Consider the following 22749-nt stretch of genomic DNA (forward strand, 5'->3'; position numbering starts at 1 on the left):
AAGCTTTATGAGAAGAAGTGGTTTGTTGTTTTGCTAAAGCTTTTTGTACACACAACATAGATCTATTGAGGCTAACATAGGCCTATTGAGGCTAAATTGAAGCTATTCTTTTTTAGAAAGGACTCTTCACCAATAATATATTCCAACTCCAAGTACAAGAGGATTAATACATGTTTACAAAAGAAAATAAGTGTTTTCTAAGAATTGTATTGCAGTCATATTAGACCTGAACTGAAACTAAGTGTTGCTGGACATGATTGATGAAAATATTCTTTTGATCAATGCACTTTATGTCGGAGTTGCTGTTGCAGATTTGTATTCATTCACTTGATTGATCTTCCATCTTGAAATTAATCAAGGACCTCTGTGGTTGCGACATTGCTTTCACAAACCCTTCGACACCGGACCCGATCAACCCCATCCCATAGGAACTACCAGATCGCCCCAGGGGATGCCAAAATCATCCGGGGGTCACAGACCAACCATAAAACCTGATTCGAGGAGTAGAACGCATCGGTGTCTACTCCAGTTGGTGGTAAGGGTCGGATAAGGGCAACCACTCGCTCTTGAGGCAAAAGAGTCTATAGAAAAATAAAAGGAAAGGCCGATCAAGACCCTCTTATGGTCTGGTGCCCCCGCAGATCGGGAGTCTAAACTAGGAGAATGCCTAGCACAAGATCTCCCTTTGGAGCCTTTTCATTCAGGGGGTGTTGCTCCTGGGAGAGCACGGTACAATGAAAGTTGTAGGCCGTGTTTGGGGGGAAGTCATTGCCTATTGTATGCCCCTGAAGGATCCTTCCGTCAGGTAGGCCTGATAGGCGAAGGCTTACCCTGTGGCGAATGCCAGTGGTTCGAGTCTGCTTATCTCCATCCAGTGATCCAAGTCAGTGGAATCGCATGATGCTCAAGAGAGAACAAGCAAGTTTAGGTTCCGATTCATGTACATACTAACTCCTAGGATAGCCACGAAGAGAGACCCATACCTACTAGATAAGCTCAAAAAAAAGGCAAGCGAACTCATTAGCTGAGCACTCTCCATGCCTGCTGAGCGTTGCCGCATTGGGCAACACGTGGACGCCCTCAATGAGCTAACTGGAGGGGGAGTAGACCACATAGGGCTGTTAGACTGGATCTCAAAAAAGGTGCGTTACTAACCTAGGAACGCGCTCCTCTTAGGGGCGAGGAAAATCCCCACACCCGGGTCTTTGTATGAATCTTATGTAGAGTACGTAGAAGCTAACGAAATTGAACCAATAAATTATTATTCTTTTGGAGAGGTGCTGGACTACTCCATCCGATCTAAAGGCTATAAGGGGGGTGGTGCAGAAAAGGAAGGAGCGGGGGAGGGTAGTGATCGGGTTGAGCCTGGACCAATCAGGAGAGCCAATGAAAAACAATGTGAAGTCTCATTTGGTACAGATACTGAGCAAGGAAGAACCTTGGAGAGGGTTTTACAATGACAATAGACTATTTGAACAAGAGGAGAAGAAGGAGAGGGAGGATTCCTTACCTGCTAAGCCTCTGGTTGAAAATTTGGTTGATGATCTAGTTGGAGCGGGTGATGGCGATCATTCGATCTTTTCCTCGAATCTAGGAATAATCAGAATGCCACTAATCATGTGGTTAATGCTCTTGGGTTGGTTTTGGAGGAGGTGGAGGAGGGAAGGGAGGAATTGGAAAATCTAGAAGACAAGAAAATTTTCGGGATGACCAAAGAAGAAGACTGCGCTACTAGGGAGTTCTTAGCAGAACACCCTGAGTTGGACGGTTTGGTCCTGATAAAGTGGATGGAGGAAGAAATCACTTCCGGGGTTATTCGGTTAGTTCCCATTAGAGCACCCAACCAAAGGGAAATACTCACCCTATATGAGGAGTTTGAAAAAGCCTCAGCTGCCCCATTAGGCTTGCCCGGAAGCTTAGTTCCCTCTACCACTATGGAAGGACGGGTGTATCCCTTGGTAGATGATCTATCGGGGTGTGTGGAACGGCTGAAACATCCCCTTCATCAATTTCAAGAGCTACTAAACCATCTTAACCATGACTCTTCTAGCATAGAAAAAGCTAGCTATATGCTAATTCGCCTATTTAGGTGAGGAACTACCCGATACTTCCAAAGAAGGTGCCTTGTACAATAGTTGTAACTTCCTATAAGGATTTGGCTGGTTATCCTAGGCTGATACCCCAAACTGAGGGGGGACTAGCAACCATAGAAAACCTTAGGAGGGACCTCAAGGGGACCATGAAAGAGGTTTTGGGGAAGACTACCCTGCCACCAGAGCTAGTTCTCGAGGAATTAGCTATGGTTGCATGCCACACAAGTATCTATGCTGGACTTATGGGCAAGGTGCGGGCACCTAATATGTGGGAAGCTTACCACTCTCCTTCCTTTTGGAAATACGTATTTTCCCAGTGGGGAAAGGATATTCCTAAGCCTATATTTCTTTATCCGAGTTGAAACAGAGCTAGCCTTACAGGGGAGGGAACCCTATGAGCTAAAGTCAAGGAACCATGCAGGCATTTGTATGGGGTGGAGTTTGAGATGACATGCGTCGTGTATTGCGCCACCCTTCTGCAATAGCTATCCCTTTTTCAAACTTCAATCGGGTAGAGAGAGAAGAGTTGTTGGCCTACCCGAAGGCTCCCCTATTATGGAAAGGAGGAGGAGGCCTCAATCCCAGGTAGGAAAAGGATTAGTTATCACGAGGGTCTGATGACCTCCCGAGCATTGGCTTCTCACAAGCTTTTCCTTCTCATATTTATAGTAGAAAAGCTACTCAATGATCGATTTGGGATACCTATTAGTCTAGAAAATGATGGTCTGCTCTTTCTTACATGAGAAGAGACAAGAGAGGACATGCTCAACAACCTAAACTCTTTTTTGAGGGCTCGGAGCCTGGAGATTTTGGGATTGCCTATCTTATTGGAGAGGAAGAAATAGACCCAAAAAACACAAACAAAAAAACACAAAAAAGTGAGATCTGAGGAAAATATCAATAAGATCGACAGGATTGGCAGGATCGGCATGGCCAGCTAGAGTGCCACGATCCCTCGGTCTCTCTCTTTTTGACTCTTTGTTCCCTCCCTCCTCCTTGTATCTTGTACATGCTTTGAGTAGGCTTTTTCTCACCTTTTTCTTCTTTTTTTACCATTTTTTTCTTATTAGGAGAACATACTTTGCTACTTGACTAGGTGGTTTTGGTATATTCAAGTATTTCCTAGACCAGTCCGCTTTGGTCTTCCTTCTTCTCCTTTCACAAACCCTTGAGAAGGCCATCTCTAATCAAAAGAATCTACGACAAGAAGACCAGCATCACTTGCTTGTCAACTTAGCTACCGAATTGTGGGCCTCCATGGACCTGAAACGAGATCAGCCCGCCAATTTTGCCACTCGCATGGGATGGGGTGGCAATCCCTTTATCTTTACTTCGTTCCCCAAGTCATCTGTTCAGTATAGATTCTGTTTCAACCGAATACAAGCTTTTTCTTCCATCTTTTCAATTTGATTCATAAGGGAATGGTTAAAAGAGGCTCGTGGTATTGACATGAACCGGTAGGGATAGATATACTGGGGATGAACCTCAAGCTAATAGAATAGGAAGCGAAAAGATTCACCTTGATCTTGGCACTTGAAAATAGAAGATCTTCTTCCAATTTCTCCAGGGCAATGTTGAATCCACCTCATTTGCAGAAGGAAGAGCTAGAAGAGCATAAGAAGCTATAAGTGATGCAACTACGAATCTTATGGAGAGTTTGATCCTGGCTCAAGATGAACACTGGCGGCATGCCTAACACATGCAAGTCGGATGGGGAGCATCCTCGTGGTGTTTCTAGTAGTGGACGAGTGAGTAACGCATAATAACCTGCCCCTAGGAGGGGAACAATAGCTAGAAACGGCTGCTAATACCCCATAAGCTGAGGAGCAAAAGGAAGGAATCCGCTCGAGGAGGGGCTTGCATATGATTAGCTAGTTGGTGGGGCAATGGCTCACCAAGGCGATGATTAGTAGCTGGTCTGAGAGGATGATCAGCCACACTGGGAGAGACACGGCCCAGACTCCTATGGGAGGCAGCAATGGGGAATCTTCCACAATGAGCGAAAGCTTGACAGAGCAATGCCGCATGGAGGTAGAAGGCCCACGGGTCGTAAACTCCTTTTCTCAGAGAAGTAGCAATGACGGTATCTGAAGAATAAGCATCGGCTAACTCTGTGCCAACAACCGGGTAAGATAGAGGATACAAGCATTATCCGGAATGATTGGGCGTAAAGCATCTATAGGTGGCTCTCTAAGCTCCCTGTCAAATACCAGGGCTTAACCCTAGATAGGCGGTGGAAACTACTAAGCTGGAGTACAGTAGGGACAAAGGGAATTTCCAGTGGAGCGGTGAAATGTGTAGAGATCGGAAGGAACACCAAAGGTGAAGGCACTCTGCTGGGCCAACACTAACACTAAGAGACAAAAGCTCGGGGAGCAAATGGGATTAGATACCCCAGTAGTCCTAGCCGTAAACGATGGATACTAGGCGATCTATGTATTTACCCATGCAGTGCTGTAGCTAATGCATTAAGTATCCCACCTAGGGAGTACGTTCGCAAGAATGAAACTCAAAGGAATTGATAAGGGCCCGCTCAAGCGATGGAGCATGTGGTTTAATTCGATGCAACGCAAAGAACCTTACCAAGGCTTGACATACTATGAATCCTTTTGAAAAAAAGGAGTGCCTTCGGGAATGTGGATACAGGTGGTGCATGGCTGTCGTCAGCTCGTGCCGCCGTAAGGTGTTGGTTTGAGTCCCGAAATGAGCGCAACCCTCATGTTTAGTTGCCATTACTCAAATTGGAACCCTAAACAGACTGTCAGTATAAGCCAGAGGAAGGTGGGGATGACGTCAAGTCAACATGCCCCTCACGCTCTGGGCGACACACATGCTACAATGGCTAGGACAGAGGGTCGCGACCCCGTGAGAGGGCAAGCTAACCTCAGAATCTTGGCCTCAGTTCAGATTGCAGGCTGCAACTCGCCTCCATGAAGTCAGAATCGCTAGTAATCATCGGTCAGCCATACAGCGGTGAATCCATTCTCGGTCCTTGTACATACTGCCCATCACACTATGGGAGCTAGCCATGCCCGAAGTCGTTACCTCAATCGCAAGGAGGGGGATGCCGAAGGCAGGGCTAGTGACTGGATTGAAGTCGTAACAATGTAGCCGTACTGGAAGGTGCAGCTAGATCACCTCCTTTTCAGGGAGAGTTCATACTTATTTCGCACTTTGGTTTTCTGCTCACTCTTCCAAGTCTTGGAAGAAGTGGTTTACACACCCCTAGATAGGTTTTTCTTTTCCTATCTTAGAGGTGAAACAAGACCTAATCCATGAGCTTGTTCCCTCATGTCAAAACAAACTGAAAAGAATCCCATCCTTCCTCAGGGAAATCCAAGGGATGGGGATGAGCTCCCCGCTTCGGCATGGCAGGCCTCTCTCACTCCTTATGGACCAGGGGAGCCTGCATGACAAGCTATTAGCTCAGTTGGTAGAGTGCACCCCTGATAATTGCATCGTTGCACTTGGGCCGTGAAGACTTTCAGACACATGGGTAGTTAGATGTGCCCATTAGCACCTAACCCTAAGATGAGTATGATCCAATTCTATTACCAAGGAACATTAGCATGGCGCACTCCTCCTGTCTCGACTTTTGGGATCAAATTCTTTTTTGGGAGGATGGACAAGGTGATTTAGGTGAAATCCTATGGGGATTCAACTTTCTATTCACCCGTGGGATCCGGGCGATCCAGGGAGGACCACTTACCCCCAAAGACTCCCCTCAAGAATCTATACATTCCTTATCAGTGTGTGGATGACTATCTCTTGAGCACGGGTTGAACAACTTCGGCTTAGACGTGAAAGAAGGAGCACCTGAGAACGCCAATTCACAGACCAAGAACTACGGGACCACCTTTTGATTGGGGGGTGGCAAAAGGATCATACTATCCTAGCCTCTTTTGCTTTACTCACAAGTCTGTAGAAGCAGCAATCAATTTCAATTCCTAGGTTCGAGGGGTCCTCCAACCAAGAAGGACTACTCAGAAAGGCTAGGAGTTTAGGCCTATACACAGGAGGAATATCGGGTGACAATTGTTCCCCAGTATTTTAGTCTATCCACATCAATTGGGTATTTCAGGCAACCCCCACACCAAATTGATACCTTGAGAGAAATGTCTTTGTTTCTCTCTTCTGTTAGAGATTATCGATTGACCTACTACACTCTCGAATATGGAACAAAAGACACTGATATCTTAGCAGCTTTTCGAATGACCCCACAACCTGGGGTACCTCCTGAAGAAGCTAGAGCTACAGTAGCTACAGAATCTTCTACAGGTATGTGGACCACAATCTGATTGATGGGCTCACTAGTCTTGATCGTTATAAAGGTCGATGCTATGATATTGAACCCATTTTTGGGGAGGAAAATCAATGCATAGCATATGTAGCTTATCCTTTGGATTTATTTGAAAAAGGTTCCATTACTAATATGCTTACGTCCATTGTAGGTAATGTATTCAAATTCAAAGCCTTATGGGCCCTACAATTAGAAGATCTGAGAATCCCCCCTGCTTATTCGAAAACCTTCCTGGGTTCGCCTCATGGTATCCAAGTTGAAAGGGACAAATTGAACAAATACAATCGACCCTTATTAGGATGCCCTTGATATCCTTCAACTCACTAACAGGTTTGAAATGAGGGCTGTCGAGGATAAGATTTTGATGACACTTCCTGATATTCCCTCCAAGGACACCTGGTCATGGATCTCCCAGATCACTCATTCTTCTTCTTTCAGTTCAAAGTTCAGTTTTCAACCTGTTTAGAGTGATCGCGACGCGCACGATTTCATCAATTTGTCTTTTTTATGAAAATCCCATAACTTGCTAAAAAAGCAATCTGCTTTTTGCATGCCATCCTAATCTAGAACCTTTTCTAAATTTTTCATATTTTTACAATAAACAATATCAAAAAAAGGCTAAAATTATCCAAAAATCTAGTATTTTGGATCGTTCACGCAAGTCACACTAATACTAATGACTCAGATCACATTAACTCTCTTGATCAATAAGAAGTCGGATGGTGATGCATTCCATGCTTTTTCACACTGTGTCTGCATAGCATCACGACAACGTAAAACCTTACTTGCCCATCAAGAAAGCCATGTGCTTCAACAAGCTACCCATGTGTTTCTCACCTCAACCAAACTGCTTGGTTAAGTAAGCATTCAACCTAAGCAACCCCATTGCTTCCAAGTATCAGGCCAGTTTGCAACCAAAACCAAATGAAAACTTACTATCTTTCACTATTTACAACCTTCAATGGTTTCCCAAAAAGTGTCTAATGTGGCAATAGAGGCTCTAAACAAGTTTTGATAGCTCTTTTAATCCATGTATTTGTTTTGGGTCGATTAGTTGAAAAGCTTTTATTCCATGTAAACCTTGTTTCGCATGCTCTTCAATTTGATTCTTAACTCCCACTCTGATACCAACTAAAAAGAATTAACATAAACACGCAACAAAATAAAAATAGGCACCAGAGTTAGAGGCTCAATCCACCACTTTTTTCTTCATTCTCTTAGATATACTCAATGCCCTACCCTTGTAAGGTGCCACCAAAAATCCATGTTCACTTTAAGTCACAAGGCTCCATTTTTTAGAAGAAGCCATGTGTAAGCGTAGACATTGGTTAGATCATGACCTATATATTAGATGAGGTCTATAAGATCAGAGGCCAAAAAGGTGACCTTTGTTGATCTAGCCTTTGGGTTAGGTAGAGTAGTTGTGTTGATAACAACTCGCGACACAATGCATTGAGGTATGGGGTATGGAAGTTATTAGGGACCCCTATTTTGAGGTCCAAGAGCCTCTGGCTCTAGGGGGGACTCAAGGGATCTAACAACCCATTTGAAAAGGATTTGAGGGTCATGCCCCAACAACCTGCCAACAATAAAGACAATATTTCTTGGAATATTCTCAAGCCAACTAAGGATGGTTCATAATATGGTCAAACGTGCTGACTAGACTACCTTCTCGGGCTATAAAAGAAAGACCTCTCCAAAGCCATCGTCAATCTATCTTTCACCCAATCAAAGTTCTTCCATCTAGCCTTAAGCTATTCACCTCTCATCTATCCAGATCACCATCTAAGCTTCATAGTGAAAGAGTACACATGGAAAGAGCCATCATTGTATCAAATCACTTGAAAATACAATTGTTTCTATTCTTCTCATATTTGATGTGTATTCTCTATACTTTGCTTAAATTCTATCTGTTATATATCATAATTTTTACATTGTATCAAAGCCTAAGGGGCTTTAAGGAGTAAAGAGTACATGATAGGCAAGGGCTTCAACACCCAAAGAGGAGAATTGTCACCTGCTACATTAGGTTGCAGTGTTGGAACATCAAGTGGTGTGTTGTTGTACCTACAATTTAAACATTGATGATTCATGCACCAACCTTCAGTGAAGGCCAATTAGATGGTAGAAACTAAACTTTGTGGAAATTTAAAATTACAACAATCCTTGATTCTTATGAGCTTTTAGAGATGGTGCTGGAAACTTCCAATAGGCATAATTTAATGTAATATATTATCCCTAATGGCTGTGTACTCTTCATTATGCATCTCTTACTCCCTAACAAACCATTCTTCATGATGTGTCATGTGGTTTGTAGCACCCAAATCCAAGAAGCAATCGTCATCCTCACTAGGTGAATGAGTCATACTCCCAAGTACATGCTCCACGGCAAACAAATATCCTCTAGTTAATCCACCTCTAAAGACATAATAGGTACCTCCATAACCATATGCATCATATCCATACAAAGTCCTTTCACGACCTCTGCAAATAGCATTTTGCTTCTTAAACCATTCCTTCTCATAATGATGAAAATTTCCACAATAATGACATGCACTATCTTTATGCGGACTAAACCATCCTTTGACTCTAGAGAAAGCTCTCCCCTTGTTGCTAAGCATAAAATCTCAACATCTATAAGAGTTACATCCATGAGCAAAAATATATCCTTGACCATAAGAAGATCCTCTAGCTCTCAAAGAACTACCACGTCCTCTCTTATGATAAAACGCAATGTCATACTAGTGTTTATCCCATTGTTGGATGCATTAAGGCCAAGCTTTATTTCTTCCATGAGTAATAAACCATTAAATTTCTAAAAACCAAGAATTGAGCTGTCTCTCAAAATAATAGAAGTATCCAAGGACGTGTATACACAGCAAGTCCCTTAAAACTCACCAAAACCAAGTCTCATCAAGTTGTGTATTAATCAAAGCAAGATTCTCTATAATCTGCTTAATCTCAGTAACATAATCACTAATGCTTTGATTTTTGCACAATGAACCATACAACCTTTGCTTTGATTATATCTTATGTGCCTCCATGTAAGTGTCACACATATTTTCCATCATCTCCCATGCATCCTTACATGTAAATGCCTTCTTTATGTATGGGATCTAGATCTTTGAAATGCATCGATAAATCCAAACTTTCATCTGCTTGTTTTTACCTATCCAATCCTTATAGACCTTATTTTCTTCCTCCATTGGCTCATTTTGGAGTTTAGGACATACATCCTCACTTGTTATGAATGCCAACGACCTCTTCTCATACGAACATTTTCCATATAATAGGACCAAACACTATAGTTGTCCTTTGTCAACTTATCCCCAACAACAATTTGTGTCATTTGCATAGTTTCCAACATAATGACATATGTAATTAGAGAAAATCAACAAAATACAATATGATGAATCAGTACTCAACAAAAATAAATCAATTGAGCATCATTCGCACCCATTTCATGACCAAAAGCATAAAAAAGGATCAAAAATTTGCGTATAAACTGAAGTTTAATGATTCAAGAGTGATACGTGTGCCCAATTGCTATCAAAAATAACAACACAAAATATGACATAATACACATCTATTGTCCAACAAGAAGCACTGCATATGAAGCTCAAACAATGCTTGTACTACTCAATTTGTATCAAAACACGAACCAAAAATTGACCATTTTTCCTATTTTTTCTAAAGCTTTTTATGCTAAAATTGATGTCCAAATAACATTTCATACATGCTAACTTTTTTCAAATTTTTATGCAATTCTTTTCCCTCCAAAATGGCACCCAAATGTTGCATTAAACGTCATTTTTTCCCTTCAAAATAACTAGTTCAGGCCTTCCTCAATGTGAACACATAGATGTACAAACCAATTTAAGGCAAGCTTAATGTGAAAACAGTTCCACAAGATAACCAATTCATTGATTGCCAGTGTGAATAGAAGTTATTTGTACTACTTCAAATTTATCGCAATGTGAAAGTGGTTTAAAAGATTAAACCTTAACAACCTCATTAGGCTAAGTGAAAGAATTTATGAGCAAGGCAGTAATGTTTTGCTTTGGCCAATCAAATAGATGAAGCATATGGCATGTCATCACCACATTCAACACTTGCAATGATGTCTTCTTGTCCTACTCGAGATCTAAAGTCCCCCCTTTACCTCAAGAATCAAGACTCACTCACTTCTCCTCTTTGAAAATTGTAAAACCCGTACTTGTCCAACAAGCAAGCCATGTGCTTCAACAAGCTTTCCCTATGCTTCTAACCTCAACCAAGATGCTTGATTAAGCAAGCATTCAATTTAAGCAACCCCCTTGTTAAGCCATGTGTAAGCCTAGATCTTCACTTATATATCAGATGTAGTCTATGTAAGCATATGGAAACAAGGTGACCTTTGTAGATCTAGCCTTTGGGTTAGGTGGATTAGTTGTGCTGATCACAACTCAAGGCACAATGCATTGAGATATAGGGTTCAAGAGTATTAGGGGGCCCTATTTTGAGGTCCAAGAGCCCCTCGTTTCTTGGGGGGGGGGGGCTCAAGGGGGGCAACAAACCCCTTGACGAGTCTAAGGGCAGTGCCTTGGTTTGACGATAAAGGAAATATTCCTTAGAATATTCTCAAGCCAACTAGGGATGGTTCATAATATGTCCGGACAAGCTGACTAGACTACCTTCTAGAGCTATAAAAGGAAGACTCCTCTAAAGCCATCATCAATCTTTCACCCAATAAGAGTTCTTCCATCTATTTTTAAGCTATTCACCTATCTTCCACCTAATTCACCATTTAGGCTTCATGGTGGAAGCATAGGCATTGAAAGAGACATCATTATATTAGTTCACTTGAAATTAAAGTCGTTCCTGTTCTTCTCATATTTGATGTGTATTCTCTACTCTCCTACACAGCATAATTTCTACATTGTATCAGAGCCTAGAGGGGGTTTAAGGAGTGATGAGTACACGAGAGGCAAGGGCTTCAACAACAAAGAGGAGAACTATCGTCTACTGCATTAGGTAGTACTATTGGCGCATCAAGTGGTGGTGTTGTTGTACCACCAATTTAAATATTGAGGATTCGTCCACCAACCTTCAATGAAGGGAAGTTAGATAGTAGAAACTAAACTTTCTGAAAGCTTAAAATTATAGCTATCCTTGATTCTTATGAGCTTTTAGAGATGGTACTAGGGACTTTGACCTAGAACCACAACCCATCCCTAATGCATCAAATTTAAGTGTTATGATTCCTCCAAATGTAGATCTTTTATGAGCTTGGAAATGAAGGAATGCAAAGGCATTGCGTGTCTTACTTACAAGTTGTTCAAACAATGTTTTGACCTTGATCCAACATACAAGGCACTACCAGATGCACTACTAATGGAGGAGGAGCCCGAGAAGATAGCAACAATGGAGATGCTACATTGTCCACCAATGCAAAAGGCAAAGGTCATTCCTCTACCATTGGTGATGAAAAGAAAAAGGTTTTAAAATTCAAATTCAAAATTCTCTTTTTTTATATTGTGTATAAAGGATCAAAAATGTGAGGATGTTATAAGTGTATCCCACATGTCCGTGGGACCACTATGGTAACATGAAAGGCATTCTTTGTTATAAGTGTATACCGTGTGTCCATGAGACCACCATGGCATCATGAAAGGCACTCTTTTTAACCAATCAAAATGCATTGCACATGGAAATTGAACCCATCAACCTTATGGGCCATATTCCTACCATCAAGGTAAAGAATTGAGCTTGTTCTTACAAACATTGGCTTTTATAATAAGTTATCCTAGATTTGGATTTTTTAATTTTCTTGCAAAATCAACCCTTATTTTGGAGACAAACCTGATCCCCTCTCATAATAACAAACAAGACCCACTAGACTATGAGATTAGAAAAAGTAATCTTTGAATATTTTTAATTTGAAAAGATGGGGTTACTTTCCAAAAGGGGCTTGTGGCATTTCAAGGTAATTGGGAGGGAGTTTTAAATTCAAATTAAAACTTCACTTCCTCTATTAAACAGTAGTGTGTGAAGGAGCCAAAATACAGGGATATTGTAAGCTCATGCTATAAGTCCATGGGGCCATTATGGTATCATGAAAGGCACTCTTTGTTATAAGTGCACCCTGGTGTTCATGGGACCCCTAGGGCAAATGCTACTTGTGGAAATTGAACACCCCAATCTCTCTTTATGGGCCATAACCCCTACTACCAAGGTAAAGAGTCAGTCTTATTCTTGCACACATTCACTATTATAATAATCTATCCTAGATTTGGCCTTTTAACATTATGATAATCTATCCTAGATTTGGACTTTTAACATTTTCTTGTGAAAGCCACCTTTATTTTGGAGAAAAACCTAATTCCCTCTCATCCTAACACATGAGACCCACTAGACTACAAGTTTAGAAAAATTGCTCCTTACACAATCTATTCCTTACGAGGCCCTTTTGGAGTCCATATTTTCCCTAATATAAAGTTATTCTTCAATTCAATATGATAGAGAGCTGGTACATACCCACACACCTAGTCGAGCTAAAGGAAAAGTTAGCTATAAATAACAATAAGATGGAAGATGAAATCAAGGAAATGAGAACAAGAGTGCAAGAAGTGGGATTTGGGATCGGATATGTTTAGAGTTGGTGTAAGCTACATGAGCACACTAGAGTTGATGTAAAAGTGATATATAGCTACTAGCTTGATCACAAAATACCACTTGAGAGGATTTCCAATCAATGTGATGAACTAGTCACCTTGATTGGTCTCCTAAAGTGATTTTGAAGTGTTATCGTGTTTTGATCACCTTGAGTTAGTTGTATTATTCAATGTGCCCTATATGCTCTATATGCAAATCACTTTGAGTGATATGAAAATTAGTCAAGTTGAATTAGCTTGATCTAGGTTATTGAATTTGGGTCAAGGTAATGGATTAGGATCACCTTGAGTGGTTGACATGTAGTCCATGTGGGGAGATGAAGTGAATTGTAGAATAATCAAGGTGGTGGCCACCATAGAGGTTCTGGATCAACTTGATCAAGGTGATCAAATATAGTAGGCATGATCTACTCAAGGTCACCTTGAGCAAAAGTGATGCACTACTACAGGCAAAGTAATGCCTATTGTAGATGGATATAGCCATGGTGAAGTTCCATCTTGACTAGAGGTGGTGATAATTCACTTTGAGCAAAATAAATGCAAGCAAGGTGGTGTACAATGCCGGTCTTGATGATCTTGGTTAAGGTGATGGATCACCTTGATCAAGGTGATGGTTAATGGAGGTGAAGGAAACTCATGGCAAAGACCACCTTAAGTGGTGATTATGGATAGTATGAAGTGTATATGCAACCAAGGTGTTGACCATGTTGAGTAGAATGCTCCAAATCAAAATTTTCTCTTTGAGTGGTGTGTAAGACAAGTAGAGGTGATGACCACCTTGATCAAAGTGAGATTAAAGCAAGATCAAGATAACCATTTCCAACTAAGGTGAAGACTACCTTGCGTGCAACATGCAATATGAAGAAATCAAAATAAGGATAAAGGAAGATGAACAAGGTATGACAAATCATTAGGGGAGTTTTGAGGTCTCGAAAATACCTTTTAGGAGATAGAAAGAGAGTGCTCTAGACCAATAGGAGCAGAGCCTCCATAACGAAAGTTCTATTTTAAAAAATACCCAAAATTATTTTACAAATATATATATATATATATATATATATGTATGTATGTATGTATGTATGTATGTATGTATGTATGTATGTATGTATGTATATGTATATATATATATATATGTATATATATGTATATATATATATGTATATATATGTATATAGATATACATACATACATATATACATACATATATATATATATATATATATATATATATATATATATATACATATATATAAAATGATATTACAACTTTGTATTATCATTATCTATTTTTAGCCTCTTATATTCGTGATCATGACATTCTTTGCATGAATAATATACAGTCCCCTTCACTTTTATTTAATGATATATTTGAATTAATGATAATGATATGTTTAATCTAAATTCAAATTAACACAATATTAGTGAGTTTGAGAATCTCCCAATTTCCATTTTTTGAATACTAAAAAGGTGGCACACGGATAACATGCCCATAAGTTTCTCAAAACCATATGATGTGACCTATCATTAGAAATCACTTGAAAAATGGAATCTATTGAGCTATAGAGGGATCTATTTGGAGTTATAGTTTTCAAGTTATGACAAATCCAAAGATTTGACCACATGTCCAAAACTTATGGAAAATTCCCATATTCCCCAATATGGTGTTAATTAATAAAGAGCTTGGCACTTAATTTTTTTCCCTCCTTTCTTTTATCCCTCTTGTGTTTTTCCCTCCTTTCTTGTGGTACCTTAGTCCTCTCTCTCTCTCTCTCTCTCTCTCTCTCTCTCTCTCTCTCTCTCATATGGATACAAAAATTTGATATTCAACAAAGCGTCCAAGCTCCCAAATCACATCCATATCAATGTTTAACTCATTCCAAAAAGATGGAAGATGGATTCCTACAATCATTAGCAAAGGCAGTTGGATCACCATGCAACAAGCCAAAACGTAGGAAAAGACAAAGATATGAGAGCTCGTTCATCTATGGTTAGAAGGGTAGAATCCAAGATTTCAAGCTTGGAATAAATAAGAATAGCATAAAAGAGGTTCTGATACAACATGTTTTTATGCATAGAGAGCTATATTTAGAACGTGGAAGTTCAAATCTTCCAATGCATAAACCAAATTGTAAGGATTTGATTCTTAAAGTCTTTTTTTTCTTGAACTTGGTTTGAGGTTTTCCATTATAACATTTTTTCATTTTTCTTGTAGATGTCTATCCCTCTAATCTTGAGGAATGGCAACCAGTCGAGTCTATTATTGATGCGATTGAAGTAATGCATGACTTGATTGGAGAAGAGATGTACAAAGGTAGAAAGAAGACAGAGCTTGCAAAGAATGGAATATTCTTCTATGACCATTCTTATATTGTCCCCATGCAGGGTAGCCAATGGGGATCAATATCTCCCTTCCTTTGCCCAATTTTTCAAGCTTTGAGTGGCCTTTGCCAAGTCTAGCTACTACTGAGAGCTATAGATATAAAATATTTTCTAAGATATAAAGAGCATTAAAACCTAGTATCTCAAGTTGGCTAAGCAAAGCTACTTTGTTCATGCCTATTAATATATTTGTTGACTTCTTTTCTAATGTTGAGATAAGAAAATCAAAAGCCATACTTTCAGTGAAGAGACTAACATATGATCATGTTATACAATTTGTTGATGAGGGATGGGACACTAGGACAGAAGGAAAGTTTATGTGTAAGATAGATCAAGACTCTATAGCTTGTAAATATATGATTGCTACTCAAAATTTCATCCTTAGATTTTATTATAGTAGATGGCACTATATTGGTGGTAGTCTTGTTGCAAAATCTTGATAATTTTAGCAAAGATCCTATAGTGGATCTTGATGTTTGGTATAATGACGACATTATTGTAACCCTAAATGTTAGATCATCATATACACTATATCAAGTGAGGATGGATTTACAGAATGAAGATATTGAACTACCATACTCATTTGTGTTCCAACTTAATAATAAACAAGTTTTTATATCATATTATATCCACTTAGATATATATATGATTTCACTTCTTGATTAATAAACATTTGTAATATTTTATTTAATAGATATCAACGAGGAGGGAGAAAAATATACAATGCAAGGATATTGAAGAAAATATCTCTTTACTGTCAATATAAAATACATGTACAAATTTGTGTCAGTCATCTCCATGACTTATACACAAGGGCTTAATCAATGAGGCAAAGCTACTTTTTTTGAGAAATTTTCTTAGGAGAAGGGACATCCTTTCTAGAAGTCATTTTGCCTGTCTTTGATACTTTGGTTGCCTTAGGTGTTGAAGGCATAGCTTCACCTACTATAGTTACATACACCTCCTCTCCTTTAATGTCCAAGCCCCCACTATTGTCCATTCTTGTCAGTTGTATATAATTGATCATTATGTACTTCATAAGCTTTGCTCTTATATACCAAACATGCTCACTTGTATAGCAATCCCTTGTAAACTGTCATACATTTGTAAGAAAATATTTTTAGTTCATTGTTATTTTTTACAATGGACTATATTATTATCATCAATGGACTCTTTTGCAATAAACCTCTATCTTAAAGTTTAGTATGTTTCACATTACCTTTATAAATTTATCATCATTGAGATAAATAAATTGAACCAATCTTCTAGCATTTACAATTACTCTTTAGTCCACAAGAGTAACTATCATCCTAATGAGGACACTACAATCAACAATATAAAGTAAAACCATAAAACTTGTTTATGGTCATTTTAGAATAAATTTTCTTAGTATGTTTTAACCATATTAATCAAGGCCTTACCACAACTTGTCTATATTACATTGTTGCAAGTAAGTCAGAAGGCATGGGAGGCCTTTTCTCTAGCACTTCAATCAATCTTTTTACAGCTCTGTACCAAAAAAGCAATAAAATTTAGAGTTATTACAAAAAATATATCAAAATATTTAGAGTACTTGCAACAAAAAGATCAAAATATCAGGGAGACCCTAGATTATATAACTTACAACTTGGCATTTTCATGGCTTCCTTTTATAGGATTGGTGAGGAAACATTACCTCTCCACACTATCTATTCCAATAGGCTCCAATGAGAACTGAAAACAAAAATATTTCAATAAACTAGCAAAAAAAGATCTCATAAAATCTAATAAAATATCAAATTACTTACTTTTCATTGTATGGAATTAGAAAAAGCTCCAAAGTTTCAAAGTCAATTGTATTGAACCAATGGTCAAATGCACTTGCATCAAGCTCACTCCTCATATAGTATGAGATATATGGATCAAGAATCTCAATCTTTTGTTGTATATCATGTTGAGAATCAGCAATCACACTCACTCAAACAGCCTCTTTGTATGGAGCTTCAGGGTCAAGGATATGCAGGCTAACCTATCCCATATGCACAATGGTGCCTACTGCAGTTTCCTACTTTCCTATAAAGCATTGTACCTGCTTCCTTTTCAAAATGCAATGATAGTACTCTTTTCTTTTCAGTGAAGTGTCAATGTCATTGTCCACATACACAAGATTGTGTTTATGAGTCCAAGTCTCAATCTTGGAACCTAATTCACTTGTGTAACAAACAGTGTCTTTTCCATCATGAGTCCACACTTCTCCTTCCATCCTCCATAGCTTCCGCCTTTGCCATGCTCTAGATCCCGCATTTCTCACATGGTATCAGAGCCCAGTTGGGCATGGCATTGCTTCTCCAGCCTCTCTTGATTTCTCTCAACCTCAATCTAGCTCAATGTCAGCTCATGACTTCATCTCCCAACTCTACTCTCACTGAAGCTTCCATGGCAGCCATAGCCAGCAGCACCTTGTCAGATTGAGCTGCTTATATCTCACTCGATAGGTCAAATCTCTTGGAGCTTCCTTCTGGAAAAGTATTCCCCAACTCACAAAGCTTCCCTGTATCACATCAATCCAGGACATTTGACCATCTGGAGCTCAGCATTGTGAAAATTCTCAATCTCTGCTCTGTGTCTGCCATAGCCAGACAGGACCTACCTCACTTGGAGCTTCAATAACTTCTCAACCAGGCCACTTCAGCTCTTGATTTCTTCTAGGGAGTTGTTCCTCTACTCAAGGCGCTTCATCCTGGCACAAAAATCGATCACATTGATGCGCCCTGACCCCAACATTGCGGAAATCATGGAAACCTGTCCTGAACTACGCCGAATTTGTTCGACGTGCTTGCGTGCTTCATACAGTCCACGATCTTGACGATTATCATGGGGCTTTGATAGCCCATGAAGTCAGCTTTCTAGGCATGTAAAAATTTTTGAAAATGATCAAGTATAGCTCCTGCAATGTTGAAAAAACCAGGCCCCTGTCTCAGAAACCCTAATTCCACCATAGCCAAAATTTCTCAAGCTTTTTTTTCCTCAAATTTTCTCTCTCCTGACACTCAACCCAAGCCTCTGTCACTCTAATCCATTGACCCAGCATCAAATCAAGGAGGGGAAGGACCTGAGAAGATTGAAGAACGACCGAACGATCCCGAACAGGAAGAATCAAGCTCAACATCAACACTGACATAGTGTGTTTTCACACTGTCACTAACTGTGTCTCTCGACACACTGCATTCTGCTCTTCTACTGATAAAATCTCAGAATTCTGGTGTTGATTTGCTGCTGCTGATCTTGCAACCTCAACATGGGAAAAGACTCTCCAAATGCTCGTTTCAAAGGAGTCGGATTTCACACCTGGCAAACCCGCATCAAGCTCATCTTGATGAAAAAGGGTCTCTGGGCCATCACAAATGGCAAAGAGAAGAAACCTCGGGACGCGGACCTTGCAACTACTTGGCAAAAGAATGATGACAGAGCCCAGGCCATTATCAAACTGGAGCTAGACGACAGTTATATCCACCATGTGGATAACTGTGAGACCTCACAGGATACATGGAAAAGACTTAACACCCTGTTCGGTGCACAATCTAAATCATCAAAAAGTATGGTCTCATGATTGAGTTCTTCAGGCTTGAAATGAAGTCCAGCACATCACTTGCCACACATCTCAATTACATGGAAGGACTCCTAACCCAACTTGCAGGAATCAACATTAAAATGGATGAAGATGTTTGCATCAGTGTTCTACTTAAGAGTTTGCCTCCTGAATATAATAATGTATAAACAACTTTAATCAACATGCCAAATCCTGAACTTGTTGATATCCAAGCATCACTGTTAGAAGAAGAAAAGAAACTTAAAAGCAAAGAAGAGCCCAACACTTCAAAGGATGAACAAATGTTATATGTAAACAACAGATACAAAGGTAAAAAGGAACCGCTCTTCTGTGACTTCTGCAAAAGGACCGGACATACTGAAAAGTTCTGTCATGCTAGGAAGAGGTCCCAAAAGGCCTATCTTGCAGCTGTAAAAGAAGAAGAAGACCATGGACCAAAAGATGAAGATGAAGATGAAGATGAAGACCACCAGGATCGGAAGGACAAGACTCATCAGTCCTTCTACTCTCATAACTCTGATAGACTGTTTTAAAAGCCTTGTACTTCCTTGCCCTAATGCTTCCTGCCATAAGCTTTGTAAAACTCCTTATGTAACTTGGCATTACAGTCCCTATACACTTTATGAGGCCCCTGTTACAGCCTCTGGATGTCCACCATGTTTATGGTACCCACACTTAGCCTTTTCTGCGACAGCCTCTGGTGTTTTGCCATGTTTGTGGTATGCCCACACTTTGCAGGTGGTTCTCATTACAGTCTCTACACACTTTGTGCCTTTCTAGTTGTGATTGAGGAGGGGTGTTGAGAATCAGCAATCACACTCACTCAAACAGCCTCTTTGTATGGAGCTTCAGGGTCAAGGATATGCAGGCTAACCTATCCCATATGCACAATGGTGCCTACTGCAGTTTCCTACTTTCCTATAAAGCATTGTACTTGCTTCCTTTTCAAAATGCAATGATAGTACTCTTTTCTTTTCAGTGAAGTGTCAATGTCATTGTCCACATACACAAGATTGTGTTTATGAGTCCAAGTCTCAATCTTGGAACCTAATTCACTTGTGTAACAAACAGTGTCTTTTCCATCATGAGTCCACACTTCTCCTTCCATCCTCCATAGCTTCCGTCTTTGCCATGCTCTAGATCCCGCATTTCTCACATATCAAAGAGGAGCTCATGCATTACACACCTAGCAAAGGAATTGAGATAGTAAGCATCAACATGGAAGTCTATTGCTAGAAAATTATAATGAGTAAAAATAAATTTTGGTATACTATACCTCATCCAAGCAAGAAGAATAGAGTCAAATTTTACTTCTCTCACTTTATTCTTGAGAATTTGAACACAAACAGAGTCCAAAAATACCATATGAGATCTTTTGTTAATATCACCGAGTAAAAAGTAACAAACATTGAAGCCCTTAGGGTCAGCCCTTTCAAGAAGGGTAGATAACTTCTCTTCAAAAGATGAGAGTTGTTCTGCTTCCTTTTTTCTTTTATACTCCCTCTGTTTATCTACTTGCTCTTCTATGGCATTTTCCTCTTTCTCATGTTGTCGTGTGTCCTTTTCATGAGTGGCATCTTCAACCTTAAGACTTGAATCATTTTTCTTCTTTCTATATGGAGACACATTTAAAATATTGAAAGCTTTCACATCAAAAAGAGGGACTGGCTCAAGGACCTTTGAAAGCCTGTATCTCAATCTCCTGAGAATTATCATGTCTTTATCCATAAGTGTAAGCATATATGCATGAGCAGCACAGATATAAGAATCTTGAAAAAATCCTATCAAAAAATCTTATGTAGCCTTTTGAATACAATTGAGAGCTGTCCTAGTCTATCGAAAACTATCAAGACTATGCTTGTCACAAATTTCTTTGGCAAGCCTCAGAAAAGACAGCTTTGGAATTGCATTATTCAAATCCTTCATTGCACTTCTAATCTCCTTTAGGCACCTCACATGTTGTGATAACCTTCTTCTTGGCTTTGATTTACTTGTAAGTTTGGAAGTCTTAGAGGATTGATGGATTGATGGATCTTTGAAGCAAGACCTCTAGGATCAACTTTCTGCTTCCTTGTAGTGGCCTTAGTTCCTAACCATCTAAAACATCCAAAAAAATAAATAATACAACCAAATTAGAAAATATCTCAAAATATCTCATATCATTTTATCTACAATCATAAAGTAGCAAGCAAACACTAAACACATAGTCTAAATCCAATTTCAATAAGAAAATGCAAGCACAAGACATATGAAACATGAGGAGGCCTTTTGGACAAGAGAACCTAACATCCTCTCGTATTTCATACGTCACAAGAGAAACAATTAAGGCCTAAGTCATATGAAACACGAGGAGACCTCACATGGACAAGAGTAACCAACACAATCTCGTGTTTCATACGTCACAAGAGAAACAATACAAGCCTAAGTTGTATGAAACACAAGAAGGCCTCAAATGGACAAGAGAAACCAACAGAATCTCGTGTTTCATACATATTTGATCAAAGAGAAACGTGCCCTCCAAAGCAACGTATGAAACGTGAAATAGCTCTTGTTGATTTGAAAAGTCATGACTAATTGTGTTTCATACATTTGGTATTTTTTGGGATCGTTTGGTAGGAATTATCAAGTGATTCAGAGCTAACTCATATTTGTAAAAAACTTACATTTTTTAGGTTTCGGTGCATATGTTGGGCGATGAAGCCTTCTTTAGACGCCTTGCATTGAAGAATAATTTTGCACTGTGATCAAGTTAGCATTGTGTTGGTGTGGTCATAGAAAGAGCTTTATCTTCAAAAAGCCTCCTTTGCCATTCAAAAATTGGGTTTATAAGGATGTTGGTTTACACATGTGGCTGTTGTAATGCATAGTTAATTTCACCCATGTGACGAGAGCAAACCGTTTTTACCTATGAAGTTGTGCATGTCACTTACTTTTTTGGCATGATAGTGCTTTTATGGCTCCACTTTTTAAGTTCTTAGCTTTTTTTTTTTCATTTTAAGCACCTCCTTTGAATTAGTGCAATGTACTTTTTGAACAAACGTGGAGTGACCGTTGGCATATATATATATATATATATGAACACTTAGGGTCAAGTTTTTGTTACTATTTCTTTCACGTATCTTGTCTTGTCTTCACGACGACGAGCTATTTATCTTGTAAGCATCACAAGCCAAACCAGGCATATTCTTACAAAAAACCATTTATTCTCAGCAGTAGGGACTATAAATATCAGGTATCACACTTTTCTTAATATTTTTTCGTTACAATCCTAAATTTCAAGGCATTGAATAGGAGAAAGATACATGAGGAACTTAGAAATTCTATAAGGGTTTTACTTTGTTTTTCTATCAATATTCGTCACGTACACATGTTAAATGATAGGATTTTAATATTATTGATGCATTATTTTTTTCAAATTTTTCGAATATATAAAACGCAAACTCGTCAAGTTTTTTTGTCAAAGTGACGTGTGAAACGCGATTTTATGAACTGTGAACTGATTTGGATCATTGTTTTCACATTTCATGAGTCGTGAATATAAAACAAAGTTTGATTGATGAGACTTAGAATTTCATGCTTTCTCTGCTACATAAAGGACGAATTCACTTCATTCATCTTGTATTTCTAAATATCTTACATAACAAATACATTAAATTTGTCAAAATACAAAAGCAATGCCTTGTAGGTTTTGACTACTTTTTTTGCAATCTTTCTTTAGTTTTCTGGATATGAGAA

The 22749-nt window shown here is 39.2% G+C and overlaps 1 pseudogene; it reads left to right on the forward strand.

The window, feature by feature from the left end:
• The first annotated feature begins 1037 nt into the window (after positions 1-1037).
• LOC148010287 (uncharacterized) lies at positions 1038-2836 on the forward strand (annotated as a pseudogene).
• The last annotated feature ends 19913 nt before the right edge of the window (positions 2837-22749 follow it).

Source organism: Lygodium microphyllum, chromosome 30 (assembly GCF_053477565.2).
Source record: "Lygodium microphyllum isolate KBCC chromosome 30, Lygodium_microphyllum_v1.1.10, whole genome shotgun sequence".
Lineage (NCBI taxonomy): Eukaryota > Viridiplantae > Streptophyta > Polypodiopsida > Schizaeales > Lygodiaceae > Lygodium > Lygodium microphyllum.